Raw genomic sequence first — 15,603 nt, 5'->3', positions numbered from 1 at the left:
GGCCATAATGCCAATTGGCTTTAAAACCACTTTAATGGCCAAAAGGTCACTGAGTTTATGAACTTTTTAAAATTTTGAAAATGGCCATTACATTTAGGAAATTTCTGTTTGACCTTAAGACCATATCGGAGAAAGGGCCGTAACCATTTTACTGACTAGAAGGCAGCACAAAAAAAAGCGCTGCAAGATGAACGAGAGGTTAACTTGAAATAGTTTGATAAGACTTTTAGTTGAATAAGTTCTTCCTATCTTCTTATTTCAAAGAACTGCTTGCCGAACCTATTTTCAATCCGATATTTCGTTAAAAAGAAACCAAAATATAGGAAAAGAAATTCCTCGCAACTCATTTATGTACTCGAATTCTGAATTGAATTTGACAACTTATACACTCGAATACTTGGCACAACGTTCATCGGCCTGAACCGATTCTGTCTTTCGACTGAACAAAAATATAGCGAAAAAGATACTGTTAGTTCTAAAGTTGTTAACATTTTAATAGGTTCAAATGAAAATAAAAATTGAACTTTTGGTCTCTCGTGAAAATATTCCTTGACCTTATGAACATTTCAGAATGGTCATAATTTCTATACCGTTGACATTGTAGTCATTTGAAATTTCACGTTTTCACCATTTCAAATGGCCACAATTTCAATTGACCTTGTGACCATTTGAAGTGGTTATAAAGTCAGTTGACGTTATGACCGTTGACCTTATGTCACTCCTCCGTATATTTATATTCGCACTTAGAAAATATACACAAGAAATCCTTTAATGGCAAAGTTATAAAACAAACATTCTCGACATAATAGGGCTGCGAACTTTATAAGATCATGTGCAAATCCTAAAATATTAGGCTGACTAAGTGGCTTATATCTCTGAAGAGAGAACACTTAAGGCATAATAAAGCGACATTGTCTTCTGGCGTCACAGACTTATAAGTTAGGCTTCGTCAGTAACAGCAGATGTGGGAGTTGCGAGCTGCTGGAAGAAGCAATGATCACATACTGTGTTCGTGCACTGCGCTCGCCACGTCAAGGCTCCAGCTATAAGAAGCGGCATAGTTGCCTGTTCGAGGCAGCAATTAAACTAGGTGCTAGAAAACTTTTAGTGTTTGGTAATAGCACAGGGTTATTCTATAACATAAGTCCTGGCACTTGATTGTGGTTCTTCCTTTTCGTCGTCAAACAAATTCTGGCAACACTATGGACACATTCAGTCTATGTGAGGTATTTATTGACCGGCTAGTTCAACCGAACCTTGTAAATACTTTTAAGTATAAAAAAGCCATTGTGACACTTGCGTCCGCACATAAAATTGTAAAAAAGGTTAGCCACAAAAACTTTCAAAAACCATACATTACATAATAACCATCATAACATGGCAAAAGTTTGATTAAAACATAGCACATATGACGAATAGCAAACATTGTCAATTACATAAATGGTAGATTAAATAACAACTAATTAAGATTTTAATAAATAAATATTATGATTTTTAAGGCGCACCCTAATTTACATGCAAATATTAAAAGAGCAATCGCGCATGAATACTATATGTGTATTGTTTAACTGTTGATGATCTCACATGAGAGACCATTAAGCTAGTTTATAATTTATTAAAAAGTTATACTCGTATGCGAATGCCAAAACTGGAATAGTAAAGCCTATTTTACTTAACTACTGAATTTATGAGATTTTGTTATAATGGTTAATATTTACATACACTTTTATACTCAGTTGAGCAGAGCTCACAGAGTATATTAAGTTTGATTGGATAACGGTTGGTTGTACATATATAAAGGAATCGAGATAGATATAGACTTCCATATATCAAAATAATCGGGATCGAAAAAAAATTTGATTGAGCCATGTCCGTCCGTCCGTCCGTCCGTCCGTTAACACGATAACTTGAGTAAATTTTGAGGTATCTTGATGAAATTTGGTATGTAGGTTCCTGAGCACTCATCTCAGATCGCTATTTAAAATGAACGATATCGGACTATAACCACGCCCACTTTTTCGATATCGAAAATCCGAAAAAGTGCGATAATTCATTGCAAAAGACAGATAAAGCGACGAAACTTGGTAGATGAGTTGAACTTATGACGCAGAATAGAAAATTAGTAAAATTTTGGACAATGGGCGTGGCACCGCCCACTTTTAAAATAAGGTAATTTAAAACTTTTGCAAGCTGTAAGTCGTTGAAGATATCATGATGAAATTTGGCAGGAACGTTACTCCTATTACTATATGTACGCTTAATAAAAACTAGCAAAATCGGAGAAGGACCACGCCCACTTTTAAAAAATTTTTTTTTAAAGTAAAATTTTAACAAAAAATTTAATATCTTTACAGTATATAAGTAAATTATGTCAACATTCAACTCCAGTAATGATATGGTGCAACAAAATACAAAAATAAAAGAAAATTTCAAAATGGGCGTGGCTCCGCCCTTTTTCATTTAATTTGTCTAGGATACTTTTAACACCATAAATCCGACTATGACCACGCCCACTTTTTCGATATCGAAAATTACCAAAAATGAAAAAAATGCCATAAGTATATACCAAATACGAAAAAAGGGATGAAACATGGTAAGGTAATTGGATTGTTTTATTGACGCGAAATATAACTTTAGAAAAAACTTTATAAAATGGTTGTTACACCTACCATATTATTGGCAGGTATTACATATATAAATAAATTAGCGGTATCCAACAGATGATGTTCTGGGTCACCCTGGTCCACATTTTGGTCGATATCTGGAAAACGCCTTCACATATACAACTACCACCACTCCCTTTTAAAACTCTCATTAATGCCTTTAATTTGATACCCATATCGTACAAACATATTCTAGAGTCACCCCTGGTCCACGTTTATGGCGATATCTCGAAAAGGCGTCCACCTATAGAACTAAGCCCCACGCCCTTTTAAAATACTCATTAACACCTTTCATTTGATACCCATATCGTACAAACATATTCTAAAGTCACCCCTGGTCCACCTTTTTGGCGATATCTCGAAAAGGAAAACACCTATAGAACGAAGGCCCACTCCCTTTTAAAAATACTCATTAACACCTTTCATTTGATACCCATATCGTACAAACAAAGTCTAGAGTCACCCATGGTCCACCTTTATGGCGATATCTCGAAAAGGCATCCACCTATAGAGCTTAGGCCCACGCCCTTTTAAAATACTCATTAACACCTTTCATTTGATACCCATATCGTACAAACAAATTCTAGAGTCACCCATGGTCCACCTTTATGGCGATATCTCGAAAAGGCGTCCCTCTATAGAACTTAGGCCCACGCCCTTTTAAAATACTTATTAATACCTTTCATTTGATACCCATATCGTACAAAATAAATTCTAGAGTCACCCCTGGTCCACCTTTATAGCGATATCTGGAAAAGGCGTCCACCTATAGAGCTTAGGCCCACTCCCTTTTAAAATTATCATTAACACATTTCATTTGATACCCATATCGTACAAACAAAGTCTAGAGTCACCCCTGGTCCACCTTTATTGCGATACCTCGAAAAGGCGTCCTCCTATAGAGCTTAGGCCCACTCCCTTTTAAAATACTCATTAATACCTTTCACTTGATACCCATATCGTACAAAATAAATTCTAGAGTCACCCATGGTCCACCTTTATGGCGATATCTCGAAAAGGCGTCCACCTATAGAGCTTAGGCCCACGCCCTTTTAAAATACTCATTAACACCTTTCATTTGATACCCATATCGTACAAACAAATTCTAGAGTCACCCATGGTCCACCTTTATGGCGATATCTCGAAAAGGCGTCCATCTATAGAACTTAGGCCCACACCCTTTTAAAATACTTATTAATACCTTTTATTTGATACCCATATCGTACAAAATAAATTGTAGAGTCACCCCTGGTCCACCTTTATGGCGATATCTGGAAAAGGCGTCCACCTATAGAGCTTAGGCCCACTCCCTTTTAAAATTATCATTAACACATTTCATTTGATACCCATATCGTACAAACAAATTCTAGAGTCAGGCCCCGTCCACCTTTATGGCGATTTCCCTAAAAGGCGTCCATTTATAGAACTATGGCCCACTTCCTCTTAAAATATTCCTTAATACCTTCCATTTGATACACATGTCATACAAACACATGCCAGGGTTACCCTAGGTTCTTTTTATAACATGGTGATTTTCCCTTACTTTGTCTCCACAGCTCTCAACTGAGTATGTAATGTTCGGTTACACCCGAACTTAGCCTTCCTTACTTGTTTAGTTTAAATTTATTGACTTTTTATTGAGGTCATTCACACTAAGTCCACAAATTTACGAATCTGCCACGTCTACAATAACTTGAATGTATATTAGAACATATCAAGATATACCGTGAAACCGAAATTTTGAGGGTTTCACAAAAAAAAAAAGCTTTAAGCACCCTGTAAAAAGGCGAACTTGAATTTTTCTCTATGAATTACCTATTTTATCTTAGTTTTGAGTTTTACACAGTGAAGAATATTAAAAAGATAGCAATTTGTTTACTCACAAATAATATAAATATCCATAATAACATTTTCTAATTTTTTTTAAATCTGGCGCGAACACAGGGTGTCAGTTTGAGAAAAAACGTGGATAAAAACTAAAGTTAGTCAGATCTTTTAAGGACTTGTATTGACGAAATGTGCGCTAGATGAGTATCTTTGCAAAAATATATCTTTTATTCAAAACCAAACGGAGAATTAATAGGAGAAAAACCTCTTTTAAAGTTTTGACAGGGTGGTAGCGAAAAATTTTGTGTTTTGCTTGTATGAAATTTCCACGTGGTCTAATGTGGGGGGTTAAGTTAGGTTAGGTTGAACTGGCCGGTCCATGAGGACCTCACATAGACTGAATGAGGCCGTAGTGTTACCAGAACTTTGTTTAACGACCAAACTGAAAACCCCTATCAAAAACTAGGACCTATGTATGTAATAAAATAACTCCGTGCTCTTGGCAATTACTAGCAGCTATCTAGGACCTATGCCACTTCCGGATTCTAGATCTGACAGCTGTCTAACTCCTTATAGCTAGAGTCTTAGCTTAGCGCACATCGCACTTCCCACATCTGCTATCACTGACAAAGTCTAAGTTTAAGGTATGCGACGCCAGAAGGCAGTGTCCAGTCAGAATACCCATTATATGTGTACACTGTAGACTCTACAGCCTTCTCTTTTTAATGTTACGAGCAACTTGGTCGATCATGTACGCCTCTCGCCTTCTCTTAATCTCGCCTAATATAATTGGCACGTCTACGGAGCAATCCTTATTCCCAATACAGATGTGTGCGTTCCGATTATTTCAAGCGGTTGCTTCTTTTTTTCATGATATGTTCTTTCTTATGTCAAAATTGAATTGGCTACATTTACAAAAATATACTGAAAATTTTTGCTAAGTACTTTCAAATTTTAATAACACTTTTCGAAAATATGATTATATACACCCCTATTCTGCATTTCGATTACGTTCCCGTTCTACGCTCCGCTTTAATCGAAGTTTGGTATTCTGCATTACGACGGAATCGTAAAGAGAAGAGGAAGAGCAAATAATTTTTCGAAATCAGCTGTTGGTACGGAATGTTTAAACATTGGAACAAAATAAATTAAAGAAAATTAAAAAAAAAAACACTGAAAAACGTTTATATTTTATTATCCACGCCATTTTCTACAAAAAAAGCAATAGAATATATTGCCGCAGTGTTATATTTTTTTGAGTGAAGTGCTTTCATAGTTGTAAATGTGTTTTGTCGTTCTTTTGGCCAATTCCCTGCCGTGACTACCGAGTTTTGTTAAAACGGATTCCTGCACGAATATAGTTGACATTTTCTGAATTTTAAGGATGCTAATTTCATTGCACTGGCCTAAATTACTTTATAAAGGTTTATTTATTCTTTCCGCAAGGATTGTTTACGTTTTCGCTTCACCTTCCTCTACGCCGGCAGCTTGCTTTGGCATATAACTGGACCCAACGAACAGACACAAATTATAGCTGTCTATTATAATGGAATCAGTAGCCGCGGCATTATTTATGGAGTTGGAAAGCAACGCATACGAAAATTGCCAGGCGAGAATGGAAAGGCAAATATTGCGAGATTTGTGTAATCCATTTGAGATGAGTGACGAATTGTAAGAAATTGAACTTAAAAGTGGTAAAGTTTAAAGACTTATTTTCTTATTTAGGTTCAAAAAAAACTTTCGACTTAACAATGTTTAGATACTTTTGCGGGGCAAATACGTCCAAGGACTTGGACATCGACATGTTGTTTTTGACCTGGAAACATATAAAAAATCATCATCAAGCCTTCTACGTTTCTTAACAAGTTTTACTTACATTTTTGTTAAAATTCTGTTATAAATTAATAAAAAAATAAAAAGAAAATATTTTTCCGCCAACTAATTTGCAACTTAGAAAAACGGAACTACGATCGAAATGCAGAATACAAATAATCGAACGATTCGAAGTTGGATCGAAAGAGATTGGAACACAGAATACCAAAATTGCCAAATCGAAAAAATTCCAGTCCAAGTCGAAATGCAGAATAGGGCTGATAATCTCCATGGAATTTGTATTTTTCGAAAAAAATTGTTTAAGATTTGTGCCTATCAATTTCGGCAGCAGTGTATATAACCCATACTTCTTCAGTAGCAATTACTATTGGCCCTCAATTTGATAAATAGTATTTGCAAATATGTATATACAATTCTGCTACTATTATTTGAAGTGCATTACAATATATTTATATATATAGAGTCGTATTTATCGATAACTCTTTAAACAATAAATATTGTGACGAATATTAGCATCACTAAGCTGATACTAAGCAGCCACTCGTATATACGTAAACAAATCAAGCATAATTTACACACATGCATACAAGGCAACGAAGAGATACTCACAAACACATGTAATCACCAGCCGAAGCAGTATTCACGCATACACCCGCATATGGCTATAAGATAAACATAAACTACAAATATACATGTACAGTGGAGTTTGGGTATAGTGAACCCCCGGTATAATGAACACCTCGATATAGTGAACGCAAAAAATTTACATTGAGTACTTTAAATAGTGAACTATCGAAAACTCGAAATAGTGAACAAGGTTTAAACGCAATGGTAAACATAAACTGTGAAAAAAAAACAAAACTTAAACAGAAATAAGTCGGGTATTCCCCGAAATTTCTCATTTTATGTTTTTTACTGGAAAAGCTGCTGCTATGTATTTGGTGACAGTCTTTGTTTGTCTCTTGTCGGGTGCAAAACACTTCTGAGTGAATTTGTACTATTTTAATGTGTTTTTAAAAGTGTTTATGTGCTAATAAATTAAGTGTTACCATACCTGTGAGGAAATTCCTTCCATTAAAGCGAAAACTTGAAATTGCTCAAAAACTCAAGAAAGGTGCTAGTGTTTCATCCTTAGCAAAGATTTATGGCGTGGCCAAATCAACAGTTTCGGGAATAAAAAAAATGCTCGTAGTATTATATCCCACCAGACAGTCGGTGCATCTAAGCGGAAGACTTAGAAAAGGCGAGTATCCCCGCATGAAGAAGATGTTATATACGTGGTATATAGCTCAACGAAACATAAATTGTCCAATTACTGGGGAAATGCTTAAGAAAAAAGCAATAAAGCTGCACGCTGACTTTAAGGAAAAAGAAGATAACTTTCATGCCAGCCCCGACTTTTAAAAGTGTGTGGCGAGAAACTTTCATCCGATATCCAGGAAACTGATCCCTTTAAGCATAAACTCAGAAACAGTATTTACGAATTGAAGCTTTGCGAGGACCAAGTACATAATGCAGACGAGACCGGCTTGTTTTGGAAAATGCTTCCTGAAAGAACGTATGTCAGTCAAACAGAAAAACCAGCGCCGGGGAGGAAAGCAGAAAAGGCCAGAACCGTCAAAAGTCAAACCGTTAATAATTGGGCATGCCAAGAAGCCGCGCTCTTTTAAGGCTTATGACATCCCGGTAGACTATCGGAACTCCTGACATTTTTGCAGAGTATTTATTCGTTTTTAATTGATATTAGGTTCAAAAGTATTTACTACAGAAAGGATTACCAGCCAAAGCTATCATTTTGCTTGTTAACGGACCTTGCCATCCTCAAGAAGATGAACTTAGAACTGCTGATGGATCCATATTCGTGATTTATATGCCTCCAAATGTGACGCCTTTAATTCAGCCTATGGATCAAAATGTGATTCGCTTAACTAAGCTGTATTACACAAAGCATCTCCTGCTTTTAGCTGTAGGAAAGGATGGCATCACACAATTTCTAAAACATTTAACTTTAAAGGATGCTGTATCATTTTTAATGCTTGCTTGGAACCAGCTGCAGGCGAATGTAATAGTAAAATGTTGGAAGTCTTTATTAGAATGCTTAAATACTACAGAAGCCAATGAAAGCGAGGATGAAGACGATGATATTCCTTTGAGCTTACTTCGTCAAAAAATATTGCAGGAAATATGTAAAGAAGTTCGTGATATACATGGTCTGCTTCAAATTGTATTACCGGAGGTAACTTTATTCACCCTCTTGACAAGCACCTGTTAATTAAGTTTGTATGTGAAAATTATTTGCTTTAGGAAACCTACACTGAGCAAGATATTGAGAAGTGGAATTCAATCCAAGTTGACGAAGAAATTGATTTAGATAATTACGCCATGGATACTGAAGAATCTGGTAATGACAACCAAGGCGAAGGACAGATCGGAAATTCAATAAAAGCTACTGAAGCCGTTAAAAGCTTCGATATAGCTATCGCATGGGCTTAAGCTAACACCACTGACTATGCTGGCATACTAGTACTGAAAAGTCTACGCGAAAAAGCGGTCCAAAAAAAGCGGTCAATTTCCGAACACAAAAAGCAAACATCTATTCGTAAATTCTTTCAATAATATATATGTATTTTTCAAAATATTATTTTATACAAATAATCTGTTTTGTTTACATAAACAAACATGAATTTAAAGCTAATAAACCAAGTTAAAAAAATGTCAACCTTAATATAGTGAACAACCTGGATACTGTGAATAGGCCTTGCAGAAATTATTTCACTATATCCAGACTCCACTGATATAGAAATGACAAAGCAGGAGATACAGCAAAAGGCGAAACGTCTAGACTTTAGTAGAAATGTGTGAAGAAGCGACGGAGAGTATAAAAGCAGCGCAAGCTGAGTAGTCAGGAATCAGTTTGATTGTAACACGCTATCAGTTGCGAAGTGAAGTACAGTTGTACTACTCCCAAAGTAGTCTAATAAAGTCCATTTTATAATACAAAATGTTGGAGTGATTTATTCAAAAGTTTAGCTATTCGAACGTTAGCAGAAGGTTTCAAATAAGCGGAATTTCCCGAAGTTCGTTACAATATTTATCTTAGGTACGAGTACACAGTGCAATATTTACTGTTTTTAACTGCATTTTAAGGGTCACTCACATTGAAATTTTAATACCAAGGTCGTGTTTTTTTAACTGACATATATGTATGTACATCTGCGTTTGCGACTGAAAAAACGATCATCTGCAATTACACATACATAGTAGTAGGTATGAAGAAATATTGGAGACACGCATTTTTTCGATCATAGTGTATAACGCATACCAAAATCGAAAGTGGAGAATAGTGGAGACATACTTGAGTGCATTATTATATAAATATTGATATTTAGTATATACTTTGCCGAATATTAGCAGTTCTATACATCACTATGATGCTACTAAATATCGCCACATAACCAGCAGCTTGAAGCAGAGATATTATTTCACATAAATATGCACGAAAAAAAGAAACAATTACACATCACGTTATCATCAACTAAGAGCAGAAGTTGTTAGGGAACGAACCCAAACTACGTGACACATATTCTACAACTTGTTGTCCCTTCCCCCCTCAGTGACCGTCGGTAGTATATTTTAAAGACCTCCCCCCCCCCCCCTCCTCCCCTTTAGTTTTCACGTAGTATTATTTTAAAGTATTTTTTGCTAACTTAAAAAAAAATGTTTTTGATTTATATTTGTTTTTATTAATTCGGCACCCGCCGCGTTACGCGAAGCGTGTGTGCATACATATAATTATAAGTTAATAATATTAAGAAGAAAAAATATATTTAAAAAAATATTCGAACAACAACTTAATTTATAAAGTCTTTTTCTTTTTTATTTCTTTTCATCTAATTCAACTTTAACTAATACGCTTCCAGCATCAAGCCACTGGGATACATCGTAGATTATGGGAGCAATAGCATCAGGAGTTTCCTCAGCCCCGATGTCTATCCACTCCGCGCTTTGCTCCACGATACATAAGATCTCTTTTGGAGAGGACATGCAGAGGTCGCACGCGAGACACGTCGTCCACTGCATTACCTTGCACGTTTTTCTGATGATTTTTCATGGAAATTTTTGACGCGAAATAAATTCTACAAAAAAATGGCTAGATTTTCTAGAAAAAGAAAGTCTCAATCCCTCCCATCCCCCTGTGACCAGGTGTAATACCTAAAGAAACTCCCCCTCCCCCTAAAGGGGTCACGTAATTTGCGTACGTTCCCTTATTCACACATACGCATAAAGCTAAATAACCAAGTATGAGACACAACTGTTCCAGAAGGCATGTTCGTGAAAAGTCTAGACCCTAGGAGAAATATGCGAACGAGGGAACAGGGAGTATAAAACAGTGTTCGTCAGATAGTGAAGTAATTATTCGCACTCACTTTGCGCACATTATTATTCTCTTTCGTTTAGTATTTTATAGCAATATCAGGGGGGCTATTGTTTTTATTTTTATTTGTATTTGCGCGTTTCCAAATAGATATTTTGCAAATAAACGCCCATGCGCATAATGTTTTAATGGTTAAATATTAGCAATATATTTTGTTAAAATTTTTTCTTAGACCCAAGTAAAAAAAAGTATTTGTATGGCATATTTACGTATTATTTTTTGTGTTTCAGTAAACATGTGTGCATACGTCCTATCTCATTGCTGTTTTATCAACTACTAAACTATTGTCAATATAATGATTTTATTCTTACTAACACAACCACAGTTTTAATTTTGGTGACCATTGGTATAAAAGCAGCGCAAGCTGAGGAATAATCAGTCAGTTTGATTTTAACAGTGTATTTCTGCCATGAAAAGCTCTCAGTGAAAATTCATCTGCCTTGCAGATGCCGTTCGGAGTCGGCATAAAACATGTAGGTCCCGCCCGGCCACTTTGTAGGGAAAATCAAGAGGAGCACGACGCAAATTGGAAGAGAAGCTCGGCCTTAGATCTCTTCGGAGGTTATCGCGCCTTGTACTTATTATTTTTTTTAGTGAAGCATACGATAATTGTACTACTCCCAAATTAGTCTAAATAAAGAACGTTTTGTTATACTGAATATTTTAGTTATTTATTCGACAGTTCAGAGATTCGAACAATATCAGAAGGTTCAAAATAATTCGGAATAATCGGAATTCCGCAAAATTCGTTACAATACAAATGTATACTAGGATGGTCTTTATAAATCAAATTTCTGTTATTTTTCAATGTTACCCTTTCAAACAGTAATACCATATACATTTTGTTCACGATTGGGGGTGACTTAGGGGTGTCGCGCAGGTGTCAAATAAAAAAGATTTCTCTATGACTCAAATTGTTTAAATTTAATTAAACTCGATAATAACATAATAGGCAATATCATATATAAATTTTGTTAAATTTCATATTTTAACATATTGAGGCAGCGTAATCAGAAATTGAACCTTATTTCCACACGTCTTAACCGTTTCAAATCGGTTTCAAACTTTATATGTGATATCGCCAACTATATTAATATCGATTTAAGGTATTAGAAACAAAATTTTATTAAAATGATATGAAAAGGCGTGGGTTCAAGCGCGGGGCTGTAAAGTGTCGAAGATTATGTGTAGGTCTTACAACCTTAGACTAACACAGTTGCTTCTATCATTAAAAAGAGAGGACTGTAGACTCATGACGGGTATTCTGACTGGACACTGCCTTCTGGCGTCACATGCCTTTAAATTAGGCTTGGTCAGTGATAGCAGGCGTAGGAAGTGCGGGTTGGAGGAGGAAACGATCGAGCACGTTCTGTGCTCGTGCCCTGCACTTGCCAGGCTAAGACTCCAGCTATTAGGAGTGATACAGCTGTCAGATCTAGAAGCAGCAAGTGGCTTAAGTCCTAGGAAGCTTCTAGTATTTGCCAAGAGGACGGAGTTATTTTATAACATAGGTCTTGGTTTTTGATAGGGTTTTTCAGTTTGGTCGTTAAAACAAACTTCTGGTAACACTACGGACTCAATCAGTCTATGTGAGGTCCTCATGGACCGGCCAGTTCAACCTACCTACCTATGAGTTCAGAGAATTTTTTTACCACTTTAACCGTCTCCTATCGGGGCTAAAATATATATGTGATATTTTTGGCATTGCTAGTCCCGCTTAAAGCTGTAAGATTAGAAAAAATTGTTTATTTAATTAATAAGGAACCCTAACTTATTTAAAGAACATCAAGATAATGGAGAAAACACACAAACATGTTCCCAGATATGGGTTCAAATACAAGCTCAAGTCCTCAAAAATAATTTTGCCCTTTGGTGGACAACGCTACGCCCATGAACTTATCAAACTGAACTAAACAAACATTCCAAAATGTGCCCTGGACAAAATCTACAATATTTAAATCATACCTTACCGCATAAGAGGAAAAAGTAATTATTTGGACTTTTTTTTAAATTTTTTTTGTTATAACTCGTTCTAATGTTTATATTTGATAAACTTAAAATATGTATAATCCAAGAAAAAAAACAGCAATTATGCTTGCATATGATGATGATAATAATATAAACAAAAATTGCGTTAATATTTCATATAACTTTTGTTGTTAATAATAGTTGTTTAGATAAAGTGACAAATTGTCTAGACACTATAAACTAACAAAGTCATTAAAGTCATACCTTTCATGAATCTCAAAATTCTAAGTCCTTAAAGGAAAAGAGATAGACCCACCAATAAGTATACCGAAATGATCAGGATAAAGAGTTGAGCGGACTTAGCCATGTCCGTCTGTCTGTTTGTATGCAAACGAGTCCCTACATTTTTGAGATATCTTGATAAAATTTGGTGAGCTGATATATTTGGGTGTCCCATTAGAAATTTGTCGGAACCGACCGGATCGGACCACTATAGCATGTATCCCCTATACAACCGATTTTTCGGAAATTGAGGATTTTTGTCATATCTTCCTCAATTTAATAGATTGCAGCTTCAAACTTCACCGCATAGTTTCGTATTTTGTACATATTGTTTGAAAAAATGAATGAGATCGGTCGTATATATAGCATATATCCCCTATAACCGATTGTTCAGATAAGAAGCTTTTCGTAATTACTACCTCAGTTTAACAGCTAGAGGCTTCAAATTTCACCGAGTGCTTACGCATAGGGCAGTCATTGTTGCCTGAAAAAATTGTATAGATCGGTGGTATATATAGTATATATCCCATACAAACGATTGTTCAGATAAGAAAATTTTCGTAATGTCTGTCCCATTTTAAGAGCTAGAACCTTCAAGTTTCACCAAATGCTTACGCTTACGTCATATATTGATGAAATAAGTGATTCATGGTCATAGTTTTTTCATGCAGACCACAAAAAACGCGAAACTTTGCATCACACAAAGTTCCTACCTATTTTTGTATTTTATATTTATCTTAAAATATCGCTAGGTATGTACATATGTTGTACTATATATGTCATATCTTATAGAGCCGATTATTTGAATATTACGAATGGGATAAGATTATTGTTCAGCCCCATTCATGAAAGGTATGAAGTTTTCGGCACAGCCGAAGCCAGTTTCGTTCTTACTTGTTTTAATATGTTTTTCTCAGATATTGTTTACGAGTAACTATAATAGTGAATTTATAATTGTACAACAAGAGTATGTCTATAAAAAATAAAAAAGGAGTATATGTATGTAAATATGTATTTTTATAAAAACAAAAACAAGTAAGAACTGTCTTCAGCTGTGACAAAGGCCTCATACCTTAAATGAATGGAGCTGAACAATAATGCGTTGAAATTTCAAAAGCTCATAATATCTGAGCAATCAGTTGTATGGGATATATATTTTATATACGACCGATCTCAACAATTTTTCAGACAATAACGTACATATGACATATTGTTAAATTGCAAGCTTATCTATTAAAGTGAGAAAGAAGTTATCTTATCTGAAAAATCGGTTGTATGGGATACATACATATGTATGTATACCAATCTAGACCATTTTTTTAGGAAACCAGACCTGTAAAGAAAAAGTACCAGTACAAGTACAAGTATCAGTACCTCAGTACTTCGAAAAATGAGTACAAGTTTAGGTATCGAGGTACTTGTACATGAATTGTTGAAGTACAAGTAAAGTACTTGTAAGTATTTTCGAAGTACTTTGATAAGTATTGAACGGTTTTGAAGCGGACCAACCAGCACCCTTACGGTCACCTAACTTTGACAAAATGGTTGAAGAAAAGTTTTACAGGTATTTTAATGATACATCAACAGATTTCAATATGCTTCAGAGTTATCCTCTTATGAAGGACCTATCACTAAAAATGAATACGCCCTCAGCTTCCTCCGACCCAGTAGAGCGTTTAAATTTTACTCATATTTTGATTTTCCATTTATGAATCAAACTGACATATTTTATCAGAAAAAGTACTTTCGTGTACTTGCAAGTATTTCGTAAGTATATCTACTTGTAATTTCGGATTCGAAGTACAAGTACTATAGTACTAATACTTTGTACTTAGATTTGAAGTACTTGAGTACACTTGTACTTATTACTAGTACCAAATAAGTACAAGTACTATGTATTCAGTACGTAGTATGTACTCAGTTATGTAGTATGTACTCAGTACTTTACAGGTCTGCAGGAAACAATGTATGCTTTATATGTAAACATCCCATGATATTTCAGCCTTCTAGCTGTTAAAATGAGGAATAAATGAAGAATACCCTCTTTTTCGAAAAATCGGTTGAATGGGAGATATATGCTTTAGTGGTCCGATCCGGTCGATTCCGGATAATAGTTAATCTGTCACCCAAACATACCCACTCACCAAATTTCAACAAGTTATCTCAAAATTAAAATTTTAGGTGCTAGTTTGCGTTCAAACAGACAGACGGACAGCCGGACGAGGCTAAATCAACTCAGCTCGTCATCCTGATAATTTCATTATACTTATTGGTGCATTTATCTCTTTTCCGTTAAGGGCTAACAGTGTTGAGATTCGTGCAAACTTAATATGTATACTATTTCATTTTGATGAAAGGTATAAAAATTATTGTGTGCAAGCGGGAATATTCCCTAAGCAAATACGTGCCTGTACACACTAACATACATATATACATAAGTACAATATATAAAATTGTCTATTGTTACGTACCTTCTTACAACTATATTCATATATACATATGTATGTATGTGTATTTTTTATATCTTCAAATGCGTACGTAAAAATGTTAATGAATATGTTAGCGTTTATTCGCAAGCTTTTAAAGTACAGACTT

General features: G+C 35.2%; 1 protein-coding gene and 1 pseudogene across 3 annotated transcripts in view; one reads left to right on the top strand and one right to left on the bottom strand.

Annotated features, from left to right (window-relative positions):
* Window positions 1-15,603, bottom strand: part of Sesn (Sestrin) — a 516,933-nt gene that overhangs the window by 127,525 nt on the left and 373,805 nt on the right. The gene's annotated exons all lie outside the window — the stretch shown is intronic.
* Window positions 7,865-8,595, top strand: LOC137243618 (jerky protein homolog-like; annotated as a pseudogene).

Source organism: Eurosta solidaginis, chromosome 3, assembly GCF_040869045.1.
Source record: "Eurosta solidaginis isolate ZX-2024a chromosome 3, ASM4086904v1, whole genome shotgun sequence".
Lineage (NCBI taxonomy): Eukaryota > Metazoa > Arthropoda > Insecta > Diptera > Tephritidae > Eurosta > Eurosta solidaginis.
The sequence above is the reverse complement of the archived record's forward strand: the minus strand, read 5'-3'. Positions and strand labels throughout refer to the sequence as shown.